Raw genomic sequence first — 27,260 nt, 5'->3', positions numbered from 1 at the left:
GTATTCCCCACACCTGGCCATCATTGTTGTCACTCAAGATTTAAAATGCCTCTCAAATAACAGGTGGTTCTGTGCCGTGGGCCAAGTCTGTCAAAAATCTATTTTCAAATTCATTTCAATAAGAACCCTTACAAGTAGTGGAGAGGAAATATTTATCTTAATCAGTCTATCCCAATTCAGATCGAAGTTGAAAATATACAAGACATATGGGGTTGATTCCTATGTTTGGCGCAAGGTGAGAAATGGGAAATAGTTTTACACCTGGCATGATCAGTTAAAGTTGACCCCAACGTCTCTATCTGTAGAGCGCCTGCCATGGTGTGAAACACTTTTGTTTTGATTTTGATTAACTATAACCCCTTCAGTTTTCTTATCCTTTCCGAAGCTATTACTTTCTCATTTTGAAATACTAACATTTGACAAATAGACTTCAGAGGTTACTTGCGAATGGAAAGACTGAAATCATGGCCTGTGGGAGTAAAGCCTGGGTCAGAGTAATAGAGGTCTGTGCCATAAAAAGTGAAAATGATTTACAGGAAGTTACAGTGTGCTACAGAAAGCGCAATTGAGTATTTGAAGTAAAACTGGCCACAGGCAGGGAAGCAATAACAAAAAGCTATCAGATATATAGGGAGTGAAACTGAGTCATGAGGAACACAGATAGGGCAATAAGGAATAAGCCGACTTGCAAGGAGTGGAAACAAGACATCAAAATATAATACAGGGAGCAGAATCAGGCCCTCAAAATGGAGCGGGAATAGACAATGTGTTGGAGGAGGTAAGGGGAAAAGTCCCAGAAAATAGCACTGAAAGCTTGTTGTCATTAATGGGTCATGTAAACTGGAAATAAACCATAGATTGAACTGATGTAAAGAAATGGAAATGGACCATATTAGTAAAAGCTGTTATCAAGTAACTGCACCTACAGAAAGGTACCTGTGGTTTCTCTGCAGGCAGAATTACCTTGGATGATTTTCTTGCAACATTTTACCAAAAATCTAATAACAGATTGGAATTTCATAAAGCAAAATAAGCAAGCAAGCAACAACAACAACAGCAAAACAGAAAATGTTTCATCTATTTTTTAACTTCAACATCGAAGAATGTTCCAAAGCGGTTCACAGAAACATAAGGACATAAAACACAAGCAGTGATTGAAAGATTGGTGAACACCATGAGTTTTCATGAGGGTCTTAATGGAGGAGACAAAATTGGAGAGGTGAAAATGGAAAATGCTCTCAAACCCGTCTCTAACCGACCATATCTGATGTTAGTGGAGGCCAGCCAACAGTGGCAGTAACCAACATGCACCCAGGTGATGAGTGACTGATTTAAATATTTCGATACGGTTATGTCTTAGATGTTTTCTCAGTTCTAGCTACAACACTAGCTCATCAGATTTCCCAGGCTTCTCGAAACCTAACAGCTAAATGGAGTTGAGGGCTCATGCAGGAAACAGGTAAGTGCTTTTCAGTGCTGCTTGTGAGCTAGGAGGGAGAGAAATGTTTCCCCACACCTGCCCTTACTCCTCCAGCAAACATGTCAACCATCCCAGAGATTATAAGGAAAAATGTATGATAGTAATAATAATCTTTATTAGTGTCACAAGTAGGCTGACATAACACTGCAATGAAGTTACTGTGAAAATCCCTTAGTCGCCACATTCTGGCGCCTTTTTGGGTACACTGAGGGAGAATTCAGAATATCCAATTCACCTAACAGCACGTCTTTAGGGACTTGTGGGAGGAAACCGGAGCACCCGGAGGAAACCGAACGCAGACACTTGCAGACTCCACACAGACAGTGACCCATGCCGGGCATCGAACATGGGTCCCTGGCGTTGTGAATCAACAGTGCTAACCACTGTGCTGAATAGTTGAGATATTGGACGCAATTCTACAGCCGCATCTCGGTTCAGTGAGAGCGCGACGCGGCCATTACGTTGAGGCCAGAATCGAGAACCGTGTTGGGTGCTGATTGGTTTGTGATCTAACCCACGCACTCACATTGAGGAAAACAGGATCGCGGCATGGCGTGAAACGTACAATTAGTACTTAAAGCCAATCTCCATGCAGAGTCTGCACGTTCGCCCCGCGTCTGTGTAGGTTTCCTCCGGGTGCTCTGGTTTCCTCCCACAAGTCATTGAGTTTCTTCATGGCAGATTTTGGTTTTTGATAGACAAGGGAGTAAATGAATATAAAGAACAGACAAGAAAGAGAAGAGCAGGCCAGAGCCAGATCAGCCAGATCGTTTTGAATGGTGGATCAGGCTCGAAGGGCCGAAAGGCCTACTCCTGTTTCTAATTCCTATGATTCCTCTATATCTAAACGTTTCCATCAAATACTCAGGAATTTGAACTGCAGTTCAAGATGTGCAACTGATTGCTGTTGCACATCAGTGTCTTTTCCACACATTTTTAATCCATGCTAACACAGTGAATATCTAAGTTCTTTCTGGAATTACACACTTTGGAATTTTTGTGCTCCCCTTGAGCATGTTATCGCCCCTTTGTTGTACAGAGTGACTATCGCTCTGGAACCGACAGTAGGAAATTACGTTTCTATGCAGCTGAGAAAACAGTAATGATGTGCACAGAGATAGGTGAACTCTGCTTCAGAACACTCCATGCATTGTCAAATAACTGTAATAAATATCAGAGCCACATGGAAATAAACAAGCCATTTATTCATATTTTATTCTAAAATCATAAATAAATGGTTCGGAGTTTGCAGATAATCTAAGTTGGCAGGAAATCATGTTCTTTTTAAAAAAGAGTCAAAACTAATTTGTAACAGATAAGCCTCAAAGGCAGAACTTTTGGAAATTAATATACAAGCGCCAAGTGAAGGGAAGGAAGGGATTAATTGAATTGGCCATGTTGCTTGAATGTTCCTGATAGAAATATTTCACTGATAGTAATAAAGGTAGACAGAGTGTGGCGGCCTCTCTGAATGTCATTATTCCTTGCTGTCATTTTCAAAAACATCTCTTGAGTGGTTCCTACAGGGTTATTAACAATGGGGTAACATTTCACACTGAATAAACATTGTGGACTCCTTGATAAGAGATTTTTAAAAAATGATTCTGTAGGAGGCAGCCTTACAGTTTTTACTTTTCTTGCTTTTCAAAATGGAATTTAGAAAGTCTCCTTTTTGCAGAATCCATCACCAAGAGTGGCTTGGTAGCACCACTACTGACCGAGCTGGTCAAGTCTGAAAGGACTAAAGGTGAGGATTGTCAGGTTTAACTTAGGAAGAAAATATGAAAGACACTTTCTTTCACATTCTCTGCCCCCACCTCACCCACCCCTCCTCTCACCTCTCTTTTCCTCTAACCTCTCTTTTCCTTCTCCTCTCTTCCGCTTCTCTATCTCTTCTCTCCAAGATGGTGCTGGTGGATTGGTAGTGTCACTGGACTGGTGATTCAGAGACACAGGGTAATGCTCCTTGAAATTTAAATCCAATAAATATCTGGAATTAAAGTCTAATAATGACCTTGAAACCATTGTCGATTGTCACAAAAAACTCAGCTGGTTTACTAATGCCTTTTGTCCTCTCCTGGTCAGGAGCACATGTGACTCCGGAACCACAGCAATGTGGTTAGGCGGGATTCTCCGAGTCTCCGCACTGGAACCGTGTTCGGCGCGGCGGTGGTGAATGGGCTTGAAACCTGCGAACGGGCCCGGAGCCACTCCCGCATTCAGTCGCCGGAGAATCGCCCCGAATCAGGCGTAGGCAGCCGACGTGGCGCTGGTCGGGGGCCATTGAAAAAGGCCCCAGTGGCGATTCTCCAAAGTCAACTGGCCAAGTTCCCGCCGGCGTGGTTCTCTCTTGGTTCCACCCGGTGGGCACTCGGCGTGGCGGCTGCGGACACAGTCTGCGGCCGCCCTGAAAGAGGTCGGGGGTTCCGTCGCTGGCAGGGCCTCCTGGACAGCCAGGTTTCCGATCGGGGGGGGGAGGTGCGATCTGGGGGGAGCCTATGTTGTCGGTGCCGGTCCGCGGTGTGGGCCGGCCATGTCACGCGGCACGGCCGACCGAGGCCGCCATCGTGCACATGCACGGACCCACGACCGGAAGTGCAGGCCCTGTATTGGCAGCCAGAGCTGCAAGGAGCACTCCAGGTAAGTCCAGAGTGATTTGCGCGCATTTTTCGCAGGCATGGGGACATAGCCCCATTACTGGAGAATTCCGCCCATTGTTTCTTAAATGTAAACCGCTACAAATACAAATACGAATAAGAAGGAAAAGAAACGGCCAGAGCACCCAGCAAACCCAGCTGTGTGAAACCTGCAAAGTCCTCCTTACTAACATCTGAGGGCTTCTACCAAAATTGAGAGAGACTAGTCAAGCAACAACCTGACATAATCATAATTTATAGATAACATCCCAGACAACATAATCATTATCCCTGGGCCTTATACAGGACATACCCATTGACAAGACAAATCGAGCTGAGGTGGCAGCACAGTGGTATACAGTTGGGAGAGGAATTGCCCTGGGAATCCGGACCCCATGAACATCGGATCTGGACTCCGTGAGGTCTCATGGCTTCAGGTCAAACATGGGCAAGGAAGTCTCCTGCTGATAACCATGTAGAATCCACCGACAGCTGATGAACACCACTTGGAGGAAGCACTGAGGGTGGGAAGGGCCACAGAATATTCTCTGGGTGGGGATCTTCAATGCCCTTCACCAAGAAGGCCCAGTAGCACCACTACTGACCAAGCTGGCTGAGTCCGAAAATAACATAGCTGCTAGACTGGGACTTCACTGGTGGTGAGGAAACCAACAAGAGGGAAAAACATAAGAACACAAGAACATAAGTACTAGGAGCAGGAGTGGGCCATCTGGCACCTCGGGTCTGCTCCACCATTCAATGAGATCATGGCTGATCTGTTGTGGAATCAGCTCCACTTTCCGGCCCGAACACCATGGGCGCGATTCTCCGCAAATGCGGAGAGTTGTAAAGGCTGCCGTGAAACTGGCCGTGTTTCACGGCAGCCTCCGCGCCCCCTCCCGGGACCCGATTCTCCCCCCCGGTCGGGGCTAGCAGCGCGGCCCCGTGAAGAACGGCATCGCGAGCTTAGCGACCGTCACTAAGCCCGTGCGCCAAGCGTCACGGCGGCTGACGCGCACGATGACGTCAGCCGCGGACTGATCCTGCGGGGCGGCGGAGGAACAAAGAGTGCACGAGTATCGGACCCGCTGCCCGCGATCGGTGCCCACCGATCGCAGGCCCATGCCACCCTTGGCCGTGCCAATCGGTGCCATGGTTGTCCAGGACGACACTTTGCGGCCGTTTTCATGAGCGGTGAGAGCAGGTGTGTTTGCGTTCGTGAAAATGGCCGTAAAGGCCTGGGAACTCGGCCCATCGGCCGGGGAGAATCGCTGTTCGCCGTAAAAAACGGCGAGCAGCGATTCGTGTTGTGGTGCGGCCGTGGGGGGGGGGGGGGGGGGGGAGAATAGCGGGAGGTCCGAAAAATGTCAGGAAGGCCCTCCCGCTATTCTCCGACCCGTCGTGGGCAGCGGAGAATCGCGCCCCATAACTATCTATCTTTACCTTAAAAACATTTAATGAAGAAGCCTCAACTGCTTCACTGGGCAAGGAATTCCATAGATTCACAACCCTTTGGGTGAATCTATACCCACATCTATCCTATCTACTCCCTTCATAATTTTATATGTTTCTATAAGATCCCCCCTCATCCTTCTAAATTCCAACGAGTACAGTCCCAGTCTACTCAACCTCTACTCATAATCCAACCCCTTCAGGTCTGGGATTAACCTAGTGAATCTCCTCTGCACACCCTCCAGTGCCAGTACGTCCTTTCTCAAGTAAGGAGACCAAAACTGAACACAATACACCAGGTGTGGCCTCACTTCCACCTTATACAATTGCAGCATAACCTCCCCAGTCTTAAACTCCATCCCTCTAGCAATGAAGGACAAAATTCCATTTGCCTTCTTAATCACCTGTTGCACCTGTAAACCAACTTTCTGTGACTCATGCACAAGCACCCCCAGGTCTCTCTGCACAGCAGCATGCTTTAATATTTTATCATTTAAATAATACTGTAGTCCCATTTGCTGTTATTCCTACCAAAATGGATAACCTCACATTTGTCAACATTGTATTCCATCTGCCAGACCCTAGCCCATTCACTTAACCTATTCAAATCCCTCTGCAGACCTCCAATATCCTCTGCACTTTTCGCTTTACCACTCATCTTAGTGTCATCTGCAAACTTGGACACATTGCCCTTGGTCCCTAACTCCAAATCATCTATGTAAATTGTGAACAATTGTGGGCCCAACACGGATCCGTGAGGGACACCACTAGCTACTGAGTGCCAACCAGAGAAACACCCATTAATTCCCACTCTTTGCTTTCTATTAATTAACCAGTCCTTTATCAATGCTACTACTTTACATTTAATGGCATGCATCTTTATCTTCTGCAGCAACCGTTTGTGTGGCACCTTGTCAAAGGCTTTCTGGAAATCCAGATATACCACATCCATTGGCTCTCCATTATCTACCGCACTGGTCATATCCTCAAAAAATTCCACTAAATTAGTTAGGCACGACCTGCCCTTTATGAACCCATGCTGCGTCTGCCCAATGGGAAAAATTCTATCCAGGTGCCTCGCTATTTCTTCCTTGATGATAGATTCCAGCATCTTCCCTACTACTGAAGTTAAGCTCACTGGCCTATAATTACCCGCTCTCTGCCTACCTCCTTTTTTAAACAGTGGTGTCACGTTTGCTAATTTCCAATCCACCGAGACCACCCCAGAGTCTAGAGAATTTTGGTAAATTATCACTAGTGCATTTGCAATTTCCCTAGCCATCTCTTTTTGCACTCTGGGATGCATTACATCAGGGCCAGGAGATTTGTCCACCATTAGCTTGCCCATCACAACCTCCTTAGTGATAACAATCCCCTCAAGGTCCTCACCTGTCATAGCCTCATTGCTATCAGTCACTGGCATGTTATTTGTGTCTTCCACTGTGAAGACTGACCCAAAAAACCTGTTCAGTTCCTCAGCCAGTTCCTCATCTCCCATTATTAAAACTCCCTTCAAATCCTCTAAAGGACCAATATTTACCTTAGCCACTCTTTTTTGTTTTATATATTTGTAGAAACGTTTACTGTCTGTTTTTATATTTTGAGCAAGTTTACTCTCATAATCTATCTTACTCTTCTTTATAGCTTTTTTAGTAGCTTTCTGTTGCCCCCTAAAGATTTCCCAGTCCTCTAGTCTCCCACCAATCTTTGCCACTTTGTATGCTTTTTCCTTCAATTTGAAACTCTCCTTTATTTCCTTAGATATCCACGCTCGATTTTCCCTCTTTGTACCATCCTTCCTTTTTGTTGGTATAAACCTTTGCTGAGCACATTGTTTGGAAGGTTCTCCACTGTTCCTCAAGTGTTCCACCATAAAGTATTTGCTCCCAGTCTACCTTAGTTAGTTCTTCTCTCCTCCCATTGTAATCTCCTTTGTTTAAACACAAAACACGAATATTTGATTTTACCTTCTCACCCTACATCTGTATTTTAAATTCCTCCATGTTGTGATCGCTCCTTCCGAGAGGATCCCTATCTATGAGATCATGAATCAATCCTGTCTCATTACACAGGACAAGATCTAGGACCGCTTGTTCCCTCGTAGGTTCCATTACATACTGTTCTAGGAAACTATCGCGGATACATTCTATAAACTCCTCCTTAAGGTTGCCTTGACCAACCTGGTTAAACCAATCGACATGTAGATTAAAATCTCCTATGATAACTGCTGTACCATTTCTACATGCATCAGTTATTTCTTTGTTTAGTGCCTGCCCCACCATAACTTTACTATTTGGTGGCCAAATAGTAAAAACATACTTGACCTCATACTCCCAATCTGCCTGTTGCAGATGCATCTGTCCATGTTAATATTGGTAAGAGTGACCGCCGTTCAGTCCTTGTGGAGACTAAATCCCGTCTTCACATTGGGGATACACTCCATCATGTTGTGTCACTCTATAACTGCAAGTAAATGGGATAGATTCAGAACAGATCCAGCAACTCAAAGCTAGGCATCCATTTAGCGATGTTGGTCATCAGCAGCAGCAGAACTGTACTCAGCCATAATCTGCAAACATCATGGCCCGGCATATCCCCCACTCTATCGTTATCACCAAGTCAGCGGATCAACCCTGATTCAATGAAGAGTGCAGGAGGACATACCAGGAGCAGCGCCAGGCACACCTAAAAATGACGTACTAACATGGTGAAGCTACAACACAGGGTTACTTGCATGTCAAACAACATAAGTAGGAAATGATAGACAAAGCTAAGTGATCCCACAACCAACAAATCGGATGTAAGCTCTGCAGTCCCACCACATCCAGCTATGAATGGTGGTAGACATTTAAACAACTCATTGGAAGAGGAGACTCCACAAATACCCCCATCCTCATTGATGGAGGAGCCCAGCACATATGTTCTAAAGTCAAGGATGAAGCATTCGCAACAATCGTCAGCCAGACGTTCCAAGTGGATGATCCATCTTGGTCTCCTGCAGATGTCCCCAGCATCACAGATGCCAGTCTTCAGCCAATTTGATTCACCCCACGTGATAGCTCTTGGGGCTAAAGGGATCAAGGGATATGGTAGGAAGGCGGGATCTGGATATGATCAGCCATGATCGTAATGAATGGCAGAGCAGGCTCCAAGGGCCAAATATCCTCCCATGCTTCTATTTTCGATGCTTCTATGTAAGGGCAGCAGCGTGGCGCTATGGTTAGCACTGCTGCCTCATGGTGCAGAGGACCCGGGTTCGATCCTGACCCGGGTCACTGACTGTGTGGAGTTTGCACATTCTCCCCGTGTATGCATGGCTCTCACCCCCACAACCCAAAAAGATGTGCAGGGTAGGTGGATTGGCCATGCTAAATTGCCCCTTAATTGAAAAAGCAAAGAATTGGGTACTCTAAATTTTTTTAAAATAAATTCTTGGTTTTTATGTTTTTATGTCAAGAAGAAGCCTAGGCACTGGATACTGAAAAGGTTAAGACCCCTGGCAATATTCCAGCAATAGTACTGAATACTTGTGCTCCCGAACTTGTGCCCCCTGTCAAGCTGTTACAGTACAGCTATAACACTGGCATCGATCGGCAATGTGGAAAATTGCCCAGTACAATTGTCTTGTACACAAAAAGCAGGGCAAATCCAACACAGCTGATTACCACCCAACAATTTACTCTTGATCATCAGTAAATTAGTGTAAGGGGTCATCGACAGTGCTATAATGCAGCACTTTCTTCACAATAACTTGCTCACTGACACTCAGTTTGGGTTCCGCCAGGGTCACTCATCTCCTGACCTCATTACAGCCTTGATTCAAACATGGACAAACGAACTGTAAGCCAGAGGTGAGATGAGAGTGACTGCCCTTGACATCAAGGCAGCATTTGACCGAGTATCGCATCAAGGAACCCTCGCAAAACTGGCGTCAATGAAAATCAGGGGGGAATACTCTCCATTGGTTGGAAACATACCTAACACAAAGGAAGATGGTTGTGGTTGTTGTAATTCAGTCATCTTGGTCCCAAGACATCACTGCAGGAGTCCCTTGGGGTATTAGGCCTGGGCACAACCATCTTCAGCTATTTCAGCTTCCAAAAGAAGGCAGATGTGGGGATGGTAGCTGATGATTGCACAATGATCAGCACCATTCATGACTCCTCAGACACTGAAGCAGTCCATGTGCAAATGCAAAAAGCCTGGACAATATCCAGGTTTGGGTTGACAAGTGTCAAGTAACATTTGCGTCATACAAATGCCAGGAAATGACCATCTCCAATGAGAGAGAATCAAACCATCGCACCTTGAAATTCAATGGCATTACAATCACTGAATCCCCCAATATCAAAATCCTGGGGGTTACCATTGACCAGAAACTAAACTGGAGTCGCCATATAAATACTATAAGATCTGGTCAGGGGTTAGGAATTCTGTGGTGAGTAACTCACCTCCTGACTCCCGAAAACCTGTCCACCATCTCCAAAGCACAGGTCAGGAGTGTGATAGAATAATCCCCACTTTCCTGGATTAGTGCAGCCCCAACAACACTCAAGAAGTTCAAAACCATCAAGCTAAAGTAACCCGCTTGATTGGCACCCCTTCCACAAACATTCAAACCCTCCACCACTGATGTGCAGTAGCAGCAGTGTGTACTATCTACAAGATGCACTGCAAGAACTCACCAAGGCTCCTTCGGCAGCACCTTCCATACCCAGAATCACTACTACCCAGAAGGACAAGGACAGGAGACCTGGGAACACCATCACCTGAAAGGTCCCTCCAAGCTACTCAACATCCTGACTTGGGAATATATCACCATTCCTTCACTGACGCTGGGTCAAAATCCTGGAACACCTCCTTAATCACACTGTGGGTGTACCTACACCACATGGACTGCAGCAGTTCAAGAAGGCAGCTCAACACCACATCTCAATGGCAATTAAGGATGGGCAACAAATGCTGGCCTAACCAGCGAAGCATACATTCCATAAAAATACATTCAAAAATATATATTTCTCTCCCCCTTTATTTTTACAATCACAAATATTGGCTGCTAAAGCAGTCATGTAGAGGAGTGCAGTGCTGCCTGCTATGAGTGGTTGACGCACCTCTCGTGTTCTTTGTGTTGCTAATTTTAGGATGGTTGGTGTCGTGTTCACAGAGACCACAAATAGCTTTTAAATTGAACAAAGCTGTAGATTTATTAACACTACTTAATTGGATTCAAGATTAACTCCTATATAATATACAGTTGATAATAAACATAAAATCTACACTCATCTATTCTAATCTCTACAATATTACATTAACTATGATCTGCTCTCACTCACACTATTTTTCCTTCAGTCTGTACTCTAGCTTTTTCCTCAAACTCTCACCCCCAAGGCTTAGCATCAATGCTTTATTTGGGTGTACATCTAGCTCCCTCTAGTGGTTGATTTAGACATTTCATTAACCCTCACAGTTTTTTACATTTTTGATAATTTGACAACACCCTCTTTTTGTTTTGCTCAAGCATGTTCCAGAACGTTTGACAGCTTTTGTGCCAGTTCTTGTAAAAATTTCCAGAAGGAAAAGTGGATTCCCAATCCAGGAAACTCTCAAAAATTCCAGGAGACTTCAACACAATTTTTTTATCAGTACTTTCTTGTTTTATATAAACTTAGAGTACCCAATTCATTTTTTCCAATTCAGGGGCAATTTAAAGAGGCCAATCCACTTACCCTGTACATCTTTGGGTTGTGGGGGTGAAACCCATGCAAACAGGGGGAGAATGTGCAAACACCACACGGACAGTGTCCCAGAGCCGGGATCAAACCTGTGATCCCGGTACCATGAGACAGCAGTGCTAACCACTGCGCCACCATGCTGCCTTGTTTTTATTATACTTTGATTAGCTTCTATGTCACAGGCAGAGATCACAGAGTAGGCTTGGAATTTCTGGCTGTTCTCAGTTAATGCGCAGCAAAAGTAAACAAAGTCAGTTTTTCTCTCCTGGAGGGCATTGGTATCATGATTGGCAGGCGAGAATGGAAAATGATACTCAATACCGGGGCTCTGCCATGCTGCATACTTAGCCCCCTAATATACTTCCTGTACACATACGACTGAGTGGCAAAATTTGGTTCCAACTCCATCTACAGGTTTGCTGATGATACAACCAGAGTGCGCCGGATCTCAAATAACGATGAGTCAGAATACAGGAGGGAGATTAAGAACCTAGTGGAGTGGTGCAGTGACAACAATTGCTCCCTCAATGCCAGCAAAACTAAAGAGCTGGTCATTGACTTCAGAAAGCAAAGTACTGTACACACCCCTGTCAGCATCAATGTGGCTGAGGTGGAGATAGTTAGCAGTTTCAAATTCCTGGGGGTACACATCTCCAAAAATCTGTCCTGGTCCATCCACGTCGGCGCTACGACCAAGAAAGCACAACAGTGCCTATACCTCCTCAGGAAACTAAGGAAATTCTTTTACAAATGCACTGTAGAAAGCATCCTATCGGGCTGCATCACAGCCTGGTATGGCAACTGCTCGGCCCAAGACTGCAAGAAACCTCAGAGAGTCGTGAACACAGCCCAGTCCACCACACGAACCTGCCTCCCATCCATTGACTCCACCGACACCTCCCGATGCCTGGGGAAAGCGGGCAGCATAATCAAAGACCTATCACACCTGGCTCACTCACTCTTCCAACTTCTTCCATCGGGCAGGAGATACAAAAGTCTGAGAACACGCATGAACAGACTCAAAAACAGCTTCTTGCCCACTGTTAACAGACTCCTAAACAACCCTCGTACTAGAACATAAGAACTAGGAGCAGGTGTAGGCCATCTGGCCCCTCGAGCCTGCTCCACCATTAAATGAGATAATGGCTGATCTTTTGTGGATTCAGCTCCACTTCCCGGCCCGAACACCGGCCCTTAATCCCTTTATTCTTCAAAAAACTATCTATCTTTACCTGAAAAATATTTAATGAAGGAGCCTCAACTGCTTCACTGGGCAAGGAATTCCATAGATTCACAACCTTTTGGGTGAAGAAGTTCCTCCTAAACTCAGTCCTAAATCTACTACCCCTTATTTTGAGGCTATGCCCCCTAGTTCTGCTTTCACTTGCCAGTGGAAACAACCTGCCCACATCTATCCTATCTATTCCCTTAATAATTTTATATGTTTCTATAAGATCCCCCCTCATCCTTCTAAATTCCAACGAGTACAGTCCCAGTCTACTCAACCTCTCCTCGTAATCCAACCCCCTCAGCTCTGGGATTAACCCAGTGAATCTCCTCTGCACACCCTCCAGTGCTACTACGTCCTTTCTCAAGTAAGGAGACCAAAACTGAACACAATACTCCAGGTGTGGCCTCACTAACGCCTTATACAATTGCAGCATAACCTCCCTAATCTTAAACTCCATCCCTCTAGCAATGAAGGACAAAATTCCATTTGCCTTCTTAATCACCTGTTGCACCTGTAAACCAACTTTCTGTGACTCATGCACTAGCTCACCCAGGTCTCGCTGCATAGCAGCATGCTTTAATATTTTATCATTTAAATAATAATCTCGTTTGCTGTTATTCCTACCAAAATGGATAACCTCACATTTGTCAACATTATATTCCATCTGCCAGACCCTCGCCCATTCACTTAACCTATCCAAATCCCTCTGCAGACTTCCAGTATCCTCTGCACCTTTTGCTTTACCACTCATCTTAGTGTCATCTGCAAATTTGGACACATTGTCCTTGGTCCCCAACTCCAAATCATCTATGTAAATTGTGAACAATTGTGGGCCCAACACGGATCCCTGAGGGACACCACTAGCTACTGATTGCCAACCAGAGAAACACGAATTAATCCCCACTCTTTGCTTTCTATTAATTAACCAATCCTCTATCCATGCTACTACTTTACCCTTAATGCCATGCATCTTTATCTTCTGCAGCAACCGTTTGTGTGGCACCTTGTCAAAGGCTTTCTGGAAATCCAGATATACCACATCCATCAGCTCCCCGTTATCTACTGCACTGGTCATATCCTCAAAAAATTCCACTAAATTAGTTAGGCACAACCTGTCCTTTATGAAACCATGCTACGTCTGCCCAATGGGACAAATTCTATCCAGGTGCCTCGCTATTTCTTCCTTGATGATAGATTCCAGCATCTTCCCTACTACCGAAGTTAAGCTCACTGGCCTATAATTACCCGCTCTCTGCCTACCTCATTTTTAAACAGTGGTGTCACGTGTGCTAATTTCCAATCCACCGGGACCACCCCAGAGTCTAGTGAATTTTGGTAAATTATCACTAGTGCATTTGCAATTTCCCTAGCCATCTCTTTTTGCACTCTGGGATGCATTCCATCAGGGCCAGGAGACTTGTCTACCTTTAGCCCCATTAGCTTTCCCATCACTACCTCCTTAGTGATAACAATCCTCTCAAAGTCCTCACCTGTCATAGCCTCATTTCTATCAGTCACTGGCATGTTATTTGTGTCTTCCACTGTGAAGACCGACCCAAAAAACCTGTTCAGTTCCTCAGCCATTTCCTCATCTCCCATTATCAAAACTCCCTTCTCATCCTCTAAAGGACCAATGTTTACCTTAGCCACTCTTTTTTGTCTTATATATTTGTAGAAACTTTTACTGTCTGTTTTTATATTCTGAGCAAGTTTACTCTCATACTCTATCTTACTCTTCTTTATAGCTTTTTTAGTAGCTTTCTGTTGCCCCCTAAAGATTTCCCGGTCCTCTAGTCTCCCCACCAATCTTTGCCACTTTGTATGCTTTTTCCTTCAATTTGATACTCTCCCTTATTTCCTTAGATATCCACGCTCGATTTTCCCTCTTTCTACCGTCCTTCCTTTTTGTTGGTCTAAACCTTTGCTGAGCACTGTGAAAAATCGCTTGGAAGGTTCTCCACTGTTCCTCAACTGTTCCACCACAAAGTATTTGCTCCCATTCTACCTTAGCTAGTTCTTCTCTCATCCCATTGCAATCTCCTTTGTTTAAACACAAAACACTAGTATTTGATTTTACCTTCTCACCCTCGATCTGTATTTTAAATTCCACCATATTGTGATCGCTCCTTCCGAGAGGATCCCTAACTATGAGATCATGAATCAATCCTGTCTCATTACACAGGACATGTTCTAGGACTGCTTGTTCTCTCATAGGTTCCATTACGTACTGTTCTAGGAAACTATTGCGGATACATTCTATGAACTCCTCCTCAAGGTTGCCTTGACCGACCTGGTTAAACCAATCGAGATGTAGATTTAAATCCCCCATGATAACTGCTATACCATTTCTACATGCATCAGTTATTTCTTTGTTTAATGCCTGCCCCACCATAACATTACTATTTGGTGGCCGATAGACTACTCCTATCAGTGACTTTTCCGCCTTACTATCCCTGATTTCCACCCAAATGGATTCAGCCTTGTCCTCTATAGCACCGATGTCATCCCTTACTATTGCCCGGATGTCATCCTTAAATAACAGAGCTACACCACCTCCCTTACCATCTTCTCTGTCCTTCCAGATATTTAACTCCCAGTCGTAACCGTCCTTTAACCATGTTTCAGTAATGGCCACTAAATCATAGTCATTCACGATGATTTGCGCTGTCAACTCATTTACTTTATTCCAAATATTATGAGCATTCAGGTAAAGTACACTTATGTTGGTTTTTTTACTTCTGTTTTGAATCTTAACTTCTCCAGTTTTATTCCTTTTAGTATTACTGGGCCTATTCACTGACCTCCCCTCAGTCACTGTACCTTGTACTATCGCCCTTTTTGATTTTTGATTATTGCTTCTCTGCCTTGCACTTTCCCCCTTACTTCCTTTTGCTTCTGTCCCTGTTTTACTACCTTCCGACTTCCTGCATTGTTTCCCATCCCCCTGCCACATTAGTTTAAATCCTCCCCAACAGCTCTAGCAAACACCTCCCCTGACCTGACCTGATTAACACTACACCCCTGTATGCTTCACCCGATGCCAGTGTTATCTGGTTACATTGTGTACCTTGTGTTGCCCTATTATGTATTTTCTTTCATTTACTTTTCTTTTCATATATTTAATGATCTGTTGAGCTGCTCGCAGAAAATTACTTTTCACCACCTTGGTACACGTGACAATAAACAAATCCAATCCAATAGCTTTAGCTTGGATTTTACAGCAAAGATAATACCAAGACTATCATAACTCATCATTATTTTAGAGTAAAACAAACAGTTTCTTCCACCATCTTCCACATTTGCACAATTAAATGGAAAAATCTGGAACTTGCTATCCAATTTGCCCTGCTCTTCAGGATGCTTAATGAGGTAGTACCTTGTTGAGAAATCTTGCATTCAAATATAAGCAATGGCATGATGTTACTATAGTGAACCTCTAGATGCCTATTAAACACACAGAAAAAAGTGGATCTTGTCCACTCCAGTGTTAGTAATTTTTAAAAAGTGGGATAAACCTTAATTACTGCTAAACAACATCTGGCACTAAAGAAATAATGTTTACAAGTATGGAAGCTCATTCCACCCAATTTCAATTATTGTTGGTAACTTTAAAAGATAAAAAATGAATTGATTCCTGAACTTTTTCTTTCTGTTCATTTTTCTTCATTCTTTCAATCCCATCATTATTTTCCATATTTATTTATATTTCTGCACATGATTTTGCATTAAATGAACTACTGTAACTCATACCTCCTGGTTCAAACACAAGTACCTCATTAATATTGGTTACAGAGACACTATTTAAACAAATCACAGGCCCCAAATAAATGATAATGTCCTGAAGCAGTTTTCGAACCAAAACAAGTTGCAATGTAACAACTCACAGTAAGGTGATGGGAAAATGGAAGAATAAGGAATGCTAGTGTCATCTGTTCACTGCTAACTGTGTTATTGACTTTAAATCCAACTCAGGAAACACAAGGTGTGTAATAGTGGTTTTCTTTTTAGAGCAGACACTTCTGTGGGGGAGGCACTGCTGATATTTCATCAATGTTAATTGTGAGAAAATAAGCTCTATTGCCTAGGCAAATGCACTCAAGTGTGAAAAAGAATTTTAATATTGTTTCACTATCAGTATATTAAAGTCACTATCATGTGAGATGACCAGGGGCTGTTTTCCCCTTTGAGGAGCGGAACTGACTTACTGGTGGAGATCTAACCTGAGGATCACCACACTTCAGGCGAGGGGCAAGGTTGAGAAGGCGGGGCTTTCATGGATAGCTTCAGCCGGTACAGGAATTGAACGCATGCTGTTGGCCTCGCTCTGTATTCCAAACCAGATGTACAGCCAAACTTTGAGATAAACTAAGCATATCACAGCCTCACAGATTAACAATATTCTGCTCTATAATAGCTCTTTATCTACATTGCGAATGTTTCACCAGGGCATTCTGCATTGCTGTCCTATGGCTCATTAAATGAGACTAGCAGCAAACATTAAATTCACTGATTATACAAGGCACCTTCTTAATGCATACTAACATATGCACATGAGGTGACTGCAAGTATGGGCACTCGGGTCGCACACATTTCTTTTTAACTTCACAATCCAAGCTGAGAATCTCACTCATTGACAGCACAAATGACCAATGATTATTTGCCCAAATCAATAATCAAGCGACTGTGCACCATGGGTGTCTGAATTTCTGATGTGCACTCATGGCAGATGAAGCTCCTTGCCAGGTACATAAAAAGTCAGATGTCTATCTCTATATTCCTTTTTCCGTTATAGATTTCTGTTCAATCTGCTTGCAGGAGTAGGTAACGCATAACTAACACCAGTAAATGCAAACAAGAAACACTTGAGTTCTTCTGATGAGGGGGACCCTGGAGGACCTGAGCACGAGGCAACAGAGAGCATGAGAGCAGGTGACAGTGAAGACCTCCCCCAAAATCATGGCCAATATAATCTTTTTATTTTTCATGCTTTCTCCTGTAATTCAGCCTAATACTATAACATGTCACTCATTTGAAAGTTCTGATTCAATTGGAGCATTTTCTGCTAGAATTCTACATAACCACTTTTTCTGATGCTCTGGATAGAGCATTAATATCAAACCCAGTGGTCTGCCCCAGCTGAGTTCCTCACAGCATCTTGCATTGCCCTAGTTAAAGTGGCACAGATGCATTCACTCTTGGAAAGTTGTTTGATGAGCTGCAAGTAAAAGCACTTGGGGAACCACAAAGAGAGTGAGGGGAAGTAATGACAGGTGGAACTGCAGATGATATAGCTTTCTGACTGGAAGGTCAGCTTATGGGGTTCAGGAGATGTAGATGCCAAAGATTCAGGGTGCACCATGTCTACTTACAAGCTCAGTTTAGAAATCAGTGCTCGGAAGTCACTTGTGCATTTGATAGTGGTCTAGCAGCCAGTTAGGATACTTCCACAGAGCTCATAAGTCACATTTGGACAGCTGGCTGGACAGCTGGTTCATTATGTGGAGTGACGCCAACAACATGGGCTCAATTCCTGTTCCAGCTGAGGTAATTCATGAAGGCCCCATCTTCTCAACCTTGTCCCTTGCCTGAGGTGTAGTGACAATTAGGCTAAATTACCACCAGTCAGAGGGAAGAGCAGCCTATGGTCCTCTGTGATTGTGGCAACATTCACATTGGCATTGGTTAGCTTAGTTGACTGTGTGGCTGGTTCATGATGCGGAGCAATGACAACAGTGTTGGATCAATTCCTGTATCAGTTGAGGTTACTTATAAAGGAAACGTCATCACAGAATCATAGAAAAATACAGTGCAGATAAGGCCCTTCATGCCATCGAGTCTGCATGGCTGCATAAAAGGCACCTGACCTGCCAATCCTAATCCCATTTGCCAGCACTTGGCCCATAGCCTCGAATGTTAAGACATGTCAAGTGCTCATCCAAATACATTTTAGTGGGTATGAGGCAAACTGCCTCTACCACCCTCCCAGGCAGTCATCACTCCTCTGGCTAAAAAGGTTCCCCCTCAAATCCCCCATGTACCTTCCACTGGAGTACTGTGTGCATTTCTGATCATCGCATTATCGGAAGGATGTAATTGCACTGGAGGGGGTGCAGAGGCGTTTCACCAGGAAGTTGCCTGGGATGGAACATTGAAGTTATAGAACATAGAACAGTACAGCACAGAACAGGCCCTTCGGCCCTCGATGTTGTGCCGAGCAATGATCACCCTACTTAAACCCACGTAACCCGTATACCCGTAACCCAACAATCCCCCCATTAACCTTACACTACGGGCAATTTAGCATGGCCAATCCACCTAACCCGCACATCTTTGGACTGTGGGAGGAAACCGGAGCACCCGGAGGAAACCCATGAAGAGAGGTTGGATAGGCTTGGGTTGTTTCTGCTGGAGCAGAGAAGACTGAAGGATGACCTGTTTGAAGTGTACAAGATTATGAGGGGCATGGACAGGGTGGATAGGGAACAGCTGCCCCCTTAATTGAAGGGTCGGTTATGAGGGGACACAAGTTCAAGGTGAGGGGGTGGGAGATTTGATGTGAAAACCCTTTTAGCCAGAGGCTAGTGACTGCCTGGAACACAAGTCCTGGGCGGGTGCTAGAGGCAGTTTGCCTCACATCCTTTAAAATGTATCTGGATAAACACTTGTCACGAATTAACATTGGGGCAAGTGCTGGCAAAGGGATTAGGATTGGCAGGTCAGAGGGCAGCACGGTGGCCTAGTGGTTAGCACAACCGCCTCACGGCGCTGAGGTCCCAGGTTCGATCCCGGCTCTGGGTCACTGTTCGTGTGGAGTTTGCACATTCTCCCCATGTCTGCGTGGGTTTCGCCCCCACAACCCAAAAATGTGCAGAGTAGGTGGATTGGCCATGCAAAATTGCCCCTTAATTGGAAAAAATAATTGGCTAATCTAAATTTATTTAAAAAAAGGATTGGCAGGTAAGGTGCCTTTCATGCCACGGTGATTTCAAACGTTCCCTTTGTATGAAATGTAGTGACCCTCAGGTTGAATCACCATCAGTCAGTTCTCAAAGGGGCGAGCATCCCATGGTGCCCTGGGACTGCAGCAACATTTACATTTTATTGAAGGATTCCCTTACCAATTAGAGTTTATAGCCACTCCAGGACTTAATCCAGCATGTTCTACTGTTCTACTGCAACCAGTTCAAAATGCTTCACAGCTCCTGAAGGTTTACTTCAGACTTGTTATTTTCCCAGACTGAAAACTTTTAACTCCAGAATTGTCTTTCACAGTGTGAGTTTTTCTGGAGACTCCTTCCTCTAGGTAAAAGGAGACAAATCTTCTAGCCTCACTTTAACTCCTCATGAATTTGGTCTTGCCAATCCGAGCACAATTCCTGCGTGGTGAACGATAGAAAGTTTCAGCATTTAACTGCATTTTTTATCCCAGATCTTAGCAGACTACTTGTGTCTGTGGGTCTTCAGTGACATCTCAGAATTCCTTCCCCTCTCAAAGCCCATGGCCGGGTTGGAGAATCGGCGGGGCGTGGAGCCGTGAGAATCCCGCCACGCTGCTCCGACGCCGAGCCGATGATTATCCGGCGGCTGCAGAATCTGCGCCAATCGCGCCCGCACAGTCGCCGCGACACTGGTTGGGACCATTGAAAGCAACCCCTGCGCTGATTTTCCGCGCTCGAAGGGCCGAGTGCCTGCCGAGTTCCCCCGAGACCCGCCGGCGTGGTTCACATATGGTCCCACCCGGCGAGACCTCAGCATTCTGGCTGCGGGGGCCGTCCTGGCGGGGGGGGCGGGGGATCCGACTCCGGAGGTAGGCCTCCATGGTGGCCAGGCCCATGATCAGGGGCTACCAATTGTGCTAATTCCGGGGGCGGGTGGCTATGTTTCTCCGCGCTGGGCCCCTGTAGGTCTCTGCCATGTTGCGCCAGGGCAGGCGCAGAGACGGCAACCATGCGCATGCGCCGGTGTGGAGATGGCAGTCACGCACATGCGCAGACCTGCACCGTCCGTCGTGTGCATGTGCGGATCCGCACCGGCCGTGCAGGGCCGGCTATCGGCGCCGGAGCAGCTCCCAGCACCCCTGCGCCATTCTAGCCCCCTGAAATCCAGAGAGTAACTGGGCCAGGAGGCCCGTTCTCGCCGGCGTACATCACTCTGCTGTTTACGCAGGTGTCAACACTTGGCCGGAATTTTGGAGATTCCCAGCCTAATCCATGGAATTGTTAAACACGTGGCATGTATCCAGGTAGAAATGCTGATTAGCTATACTTGAGACCTCAGCTTTCTTATTTTGGAAGTAAATGGATAGTTTAAAGCACAACTGTTTACAACCCAACAGTCTCAACACTTCTGGGACTATAGAGACTCGTCTATCCACTGTTAGCATAGAGGCTGCTGCCATTGTCTCCAAGTGTAAACGCCTTGCACCTTCTTCCCAGTAAAACAATCTGGACCCCCCTTTAATGTCCATCAGTAAAATAACCCAGGCTTGGTATTCAGGCAGACTTCGGAACAAATAACATGAACCCATTCATTTTTACCTTAAATTAAAGACATCGTCCCAAAACTTAACAATCTGTTAAATATCATAATTTGAATAAATAATTATAAGTGTAAAGTTGCCATAGTCTCAGATGACCATAGGCTGCTTCCCCCTTTGAGAGAGAGAGCTGACTGGTGGTGATTTAACCTGAGGATCACCACACCTCAGGCAAGGGGCAAGGTTGAGAAGGCGGGGCCTTCATAAATAATCTCAGCCGGAACAGGTATGGGAGGAAATAGCACACACACCAAAGCAGTTATCGCATAATTACTCCTGAGACAAGGTCGGCTAAAGGTCCATGACCAGCTATCAATATACATCTGCCAACCACCTCACATCTGGGCAGCAGGGTAGCATGGTGGTTAGCATAAATGCTTCACAGCTCCAGGGTCCCAGGTTCGATTCCCGGCTGGGTCACTGTCTGTGTGGAGTCTGCACGTCCTCCCCCTGTGTGCGTGGGTTTCCTCCAGGTGCTCCGGTTTCCTCCCACAGTCCAAAGATGTGCGGGTTAGGTGGATTGGCCATGCTAAATTGCCCGTAGTGTCCTAATAAAAGTAAGGTTTAGGGGGGGGGGTTGTTGGGTTACGGGTATAGGGTGGATACGTGGGTTTGAGTAGGGTGATCATGGCTCGGCACAACATTGAGGGCCGAAGGGCCTGTTCTGTGCTGTACTGTTCTATATTCTATCTCCAAATCTCGCGATTACAATGCCCTCCTCAGCAGCGTCTAACCAATCATCCTTCATAAATGTCATCTTGTCCAAGACTCTGCACCCATATCGTATCACACACCTGTTTGCTGAGATTGGCTCCTAACTCCCAAACAACTTTAATTTAAAATTTTCATTATCAAGTCTAAATCCCTTCATGGTCTTGCTAACACTGAAATGTCCTCCAGCATGAAAACTCCCCCCTGCTCTCCATTCCTCTAACTCTGGCCTTTTACATCTTCCTCATCCTCTCTTCATTCACCATTGATGTCTCTGTCTTCAGCCACCTGCGTCCCGTGCTCTTTAATTCTCCAGCTAAAATCCTTTCTCTCCATTTTCCTTTCCTCCATTAAAGCCTATTTTGAGCAAACTATGAGCCACCTCCTGATTTCACCTGCTGTACCTTGCCATCTGTTTATTTCTATTATCACAGAATCCCTATAATGTAGAAGGAAGCTATTCTGCCCATCTAGTCTGCCCCGAATCTCCGAAAGAGCACCCAACCGAAGCTCATGACCTATTCCCTAACCCCACCTAAATGTTTGGACAATACGGGTAATTTAGCATGGTCAATCCACCTAACCTGCACATCATTGGATTGTGGGAGGAAACCAGAGCACCCAGAGGAAACTCACTCAGACATGGGGAGAACGTGCAATCTTCACACAGCCAGTCACCTAAGGCTGGAATTGAACCCAGGACTCTAGCACTGTGAAGCAGCAGTGCTGCCCACTGTGCCACCATTCCAGAAGCTTGAGGTAGTGCAGGGAGCTGATGACTGACCTCATACACTCCATCTGGGTAAGCCCTCTCTCAGCTCCTTCCGATATAAAACTCTCAGCATGGCATCATGTACTCAAAGGACTACTTTCTTCATGGAGTCCATCACCTGCAAGACAAACCCTTGCCCCCCTTGGACCTCTACCCACCACACCTGGATTCTGTGTACATCCCTTTCCAGGAACAATGTGGTATCCACTATGGCCCCTTTGTTTGTGACCATTTCATGCAGTCATGTCGAACTCCAGCTTCTCTCCCTCGGTCTTCCTTCTGCCTTCAATTTCTTCCATCCTCATCCACCTTCTTGCCTGCCACTATGAACCCTCGCTCTTACCCAGACACCTCTGTACAACCCTCCTTCCACATTGCTCCCCTTGAATTCATCAGGTCCCCACCTCACCCTGCACCCCTCCTTGGTCGAACTTTGATCTGTTGGAGTGAGGGTCCATGAGTTCTGCTGTCAATGATGTGAGAAAGACCAGTTTGGCATGGAACTGGAAGGCACAAACTAGTCTGCCCCAGCAGAGTGGTGATAAGCTCAACAGGAGCACTGCAGCACTATGATAGGTAGGCGATGCATGTTTCACTTCATTAAATGTCTCAAGTGAACTGAAGTCCTCCTTGTGCATTTCATTCTTTTTCAAACAGGTTTGACACTGATGTGATTTCCCACTGGTGTGACATAAGAATGGAATACCTGACCGGATTTTGGTGATCTGTTGTTTTAATGAGCATTCTTGAGATGCAGGGGCTGGTTTAGCTCACTGGGCTAAATCGCTGGCTTTTAAAGTAGACCAAGCAGGCCAGCAGCATGGTTCGATTCCCGTACCAGCCTCCCCGGACAGGCGCCGGAATGTGGCGACTAGGGGCTTTTCACAGTAACTTCATTGAAGCCTACTCGTGACAATAAGTGATTTTCATTTTCATTTCATTTTCAAATGGCATTCATGTCACCAGGTAGTGGGAAATCTGACCTGTCATTAACTTGTCATTGCACAAACATTCCACAAACATTCACCCCCTCTATCACCGACGCACAGTAGCAGCAGTACATACCATCTACAAGATGCACTGCAGGAACTTACCAAGGCTCCTTAGGCAGCACCTTCCAAACCTATGGTTGCTACCATCTTGAAGGACAAGGTTAGCAGATATATGTGAACACCCTTACCTGGAAGTCCCCCTCCAAGTCACTCAGCATCCTGACTTGGAAATATATTGCTGTTCCTTCACTGTTGCTGGGCCCAAATCCTGGAATTCCCTCCCTAACAGCACTGTGGGTGTACCTACACCTCATGGACTGCAGCAGTTCAAGAAGGCAACTCACCGTCACCTTCTCAAGGGCAATTAGGGATGGGCAATAGATGCTGGCTGAGCCAACGAAGGCCACATCCCTTGAATTAGTTAAATTAACTATTTACGCCATGTGTTTCCTCCTTTTTGGTTCCCACTGGTCTGTCCACTTTCACCCATCATCAGAAATACCACAGGAATTCCACCCAATTCGGGGCATTTTTCTCCTACGTTCGCCATGAGCACAAATGGCGACACGGGCGCAAAATTCTGCAATAGCTGGAAAAAGGGAATCTTGCCAGTGAGATCGCGTTTTCTGATTTTCCCAGGTTCCCCACCAGTGACATAATGAGCTTCCCACCCAGGAAGGTCGGGAAACTAATTTCAATACATTAACATCCCATTAAAGGCCAACAGGCAAAGTTTATAAGTTCAGTTTATCCAGGAGTTTATGACTCTTGCAAAGCTTCGCAACTCTGCAGACGGTTTTTCCATGTTTGAGGTACCGGAGTCCACAACAAAGGTAGATTCCGAAGATAAGCCAGTGCCAACACCCTTCTCCGTTCCTTCTGCTGACACACGAGATTCTCCTTGGGAAATCCTTGGTTCTAACACTGCTGCTTCTGTGGCTGGCACACTGATAGCTACTACTGGGTCCACATGCCTCGCTGTGGGAGTGGCAGCTTCCCACCTTGTCAAATGATCTACATGCTTCCGCACTTTGTGGTCCCATAGGCTGACGACATAAGACAATGGACCAGTCCTTACAATAACCTTCCCAAGCAGGTCCCCCATCCAAAATTCCAGATAAATACTACGTCCTCTACTTCATAATAATAATAATCGCTTATTGTCACAAGTAAGCTTCAATGAAGTTACTGTAAAAAGCCCCTAGTCACCACATTCAGGCGCCTATTCGGGAGGCTGTTACGGGAATTGAAACCGCGCTGCCGGCATTGTTCTGCATGGCAAGCCAGCTCTTTAGCCCACTGTGCTAAACCAGCCCCTAAGGTCAAATGACCTTAGTTGAGTCATGGTACTCCTTTGTGAGGCTTGCTTAGCCTCCAACCGCTGCATCAAATTTGGGAAAACAAGGTCAAGGCATCGACCCTTGGAATTGTAGACCAGTAAGCCTGACGCGGTAGTGGGGAAAATTCTAGAATCTATTATCAAAGATTTTACAGCAGAACACTTAGAAAGCAGTGGCAGGATCGGACACAGTCAGCATGGATTTATGAAGGGGAAATCATGCATTCAAATCTACTGGAATTTTTCGAGGATACTACTGATGAGGGAGAGCCAGTGGATATTGACTTTCAGAAGGCTTTTGACAAAGTCCTGCACAAGAGATTAGCTTATAAAATTAAAGCCCATGGGACTAGGGGTAGTGTATTGAGATGGATAGAAAACTAGTTAGTAGACAGGAAACAAAGGGCAAGAATTAATGGGTGTTTTACAAATTGGCAGGCAGTGACTCGTGGGGTACCACAGGGATCGGTGCTGGGACCCCAGCTATTCACTATATATATTAATGATTTAGACGAGGGAACAAAATGTCACAGCTACAAATTTGCAAATGACACCAAGTTGGGTGGGAGGGTGAGCTGTAAAGAGGATGCAGTGATCCTTCAGTGTGATTGGGACAAGATGAGTGAGTGGGCATAGGAATGGCAGATGTAGTATAATTGTGAGGTTATCTAATTTGGTAGCAAAAACAAGAAGGCAGACTATTATCTGAATGGCCATAAATTAGGAGAGAGGAATGTGCAATGAGGCCTCGGTGTCCTCGTACACCAGTCACTGAAGGTAAGCATGCAGGTTGTGGTAGTCACCACTGATGTATATATTGTATATAGAGGATGTCGGTGTAGGTGTTTTGTGGTAAGGCCCTGTACTACAGGTACGGGGGTAGTTCCCTGCCTGCTGGCTCCGCCCAATAGGCAGAGTATAAATATGTGTGCTCCCTGTACAGCAGCCATTTCACCAGCTGCTGTAGGAGGCCACAAATCTTAGTGTAATAAAGCCTCGATTGCATCCAACTCTCGTCTTTGTTTAATTGATCGTGCATCACAGGTACAACAGGTGGTAAAGAAGGCAAATGATATGCTGGCCTTCCCTGCGAGAGGATGCATGTACAGGGGCTAGTTTAGCTCACTTGGCTAAATCGCTGGCTTTTAAAGCAGACCAAGCAGGCCAGCAGCACGGTTCAATTGCCGTACCAGCCTCCCTGGACAGGCGCCGGAATGTGGCGACTAGGGGCTTTTCACAGTAGCTTCATTGAAGCCTACTCGTGACAATAAGTGATTTTCATTTTTTCATTTCAGGAGCAGGAATGACTTACTGCAGCTATACAGGACCTTGGCGAGACCCCACCTGGAATATTGTGTGTAGTTTTGGTCTCCTTATCTGAGGAAGGATGTTTTTGCTCGAGAGGGAGGGCAGAAAATGTTTACCAGACTGATTCGTGAGAACATAAGAACTAGGAGCAGGAGAAGGCCATCTCGTCCTTCGAGCCTGCTCTGCCATTCAATAAGGCCATGGCTGATCTTTTTGTGGACTCAGCTCCATTTACCCGTCTGCACACCCTTAAATCCTTTACTGTTCAAAAATCTTTTTCTTTTAACTTAGAGTCCCCAATTATTTCTTGCCAATTAAGGGGCAATTTAGCATGGCCAATCAACCTACCCTGCACATCTTTGGGCTGTGGGGGTGAGACCCACGCAGACATGGGGAGAATGTGAATACTCTACTGTTCAAACATCTATCAATCTTTGCCTTAAAAGCATTTAACGAAGTAGCTTCAACTGCTTCACTGCGCAAGGAATTCCACACATTTAAAATCCTTTGGGTGAAGAAGTTCCTCCTCTACTCAGTTCTAAATCTGGTCCCCCTTGTTTTGAGGTTATGCCTCCTAGTTCTAGTTACACCCGCCAGTGTAAATAACCTCCCTGCTTCTATTTTAACTATTCCCTTCCTAACATTATATGTTTCTATCAGATCCGCCCCCCCCCTCATTCTTTGAAATTCAAATGAGTATAGTCCCAGTCTACTCAGCCTCTATTCATAAGCCAATGCTCTCAACTTGAGAATCAACCTAGTGAATCTCTTCAGCACCCTCTCCATTGCCAGTACATCCTTTCTCAAGTAAGGAGACCAAAACTGCACACAGTACTCCAGGTGTGACCTCACCAGCACCCTATGCAGCTGTAACATAACCTCCCTGCTTTTAAACTCCATCCCTCTAGCAATGAAGGACAAAATTCCATTTGCCTTCGTAATTTCCTGCTACACTTAGAAACCACCTTTTGTTTCTGCGACCCATCAACAACTCGGCCGATGTAACCATGGTGGTAGCATGCGGATCATGTTGTATGAGAGTAAAAAAATAGGCTAACCGGAGCACCAGTG

This window comes from Scyliorhinus canicula, chromosome 6 (genome assembly GCF_902713615.1).
Source record: "Scyliorhinus canicula chromosome 6, sScyCan1.1, whole genome shotgun sequence".
Taxonomy (NCBI): domain Eukaryota; kingdom Metazoa; phylum Chordata; class Chondrichthyes; order Carcharhiniformes; family Scyliorhinidae; genus Scyliorhinus; species Scyliorhinus canicula.
This window is presented reverse-complemented; position numbering follows the sequence as displayed.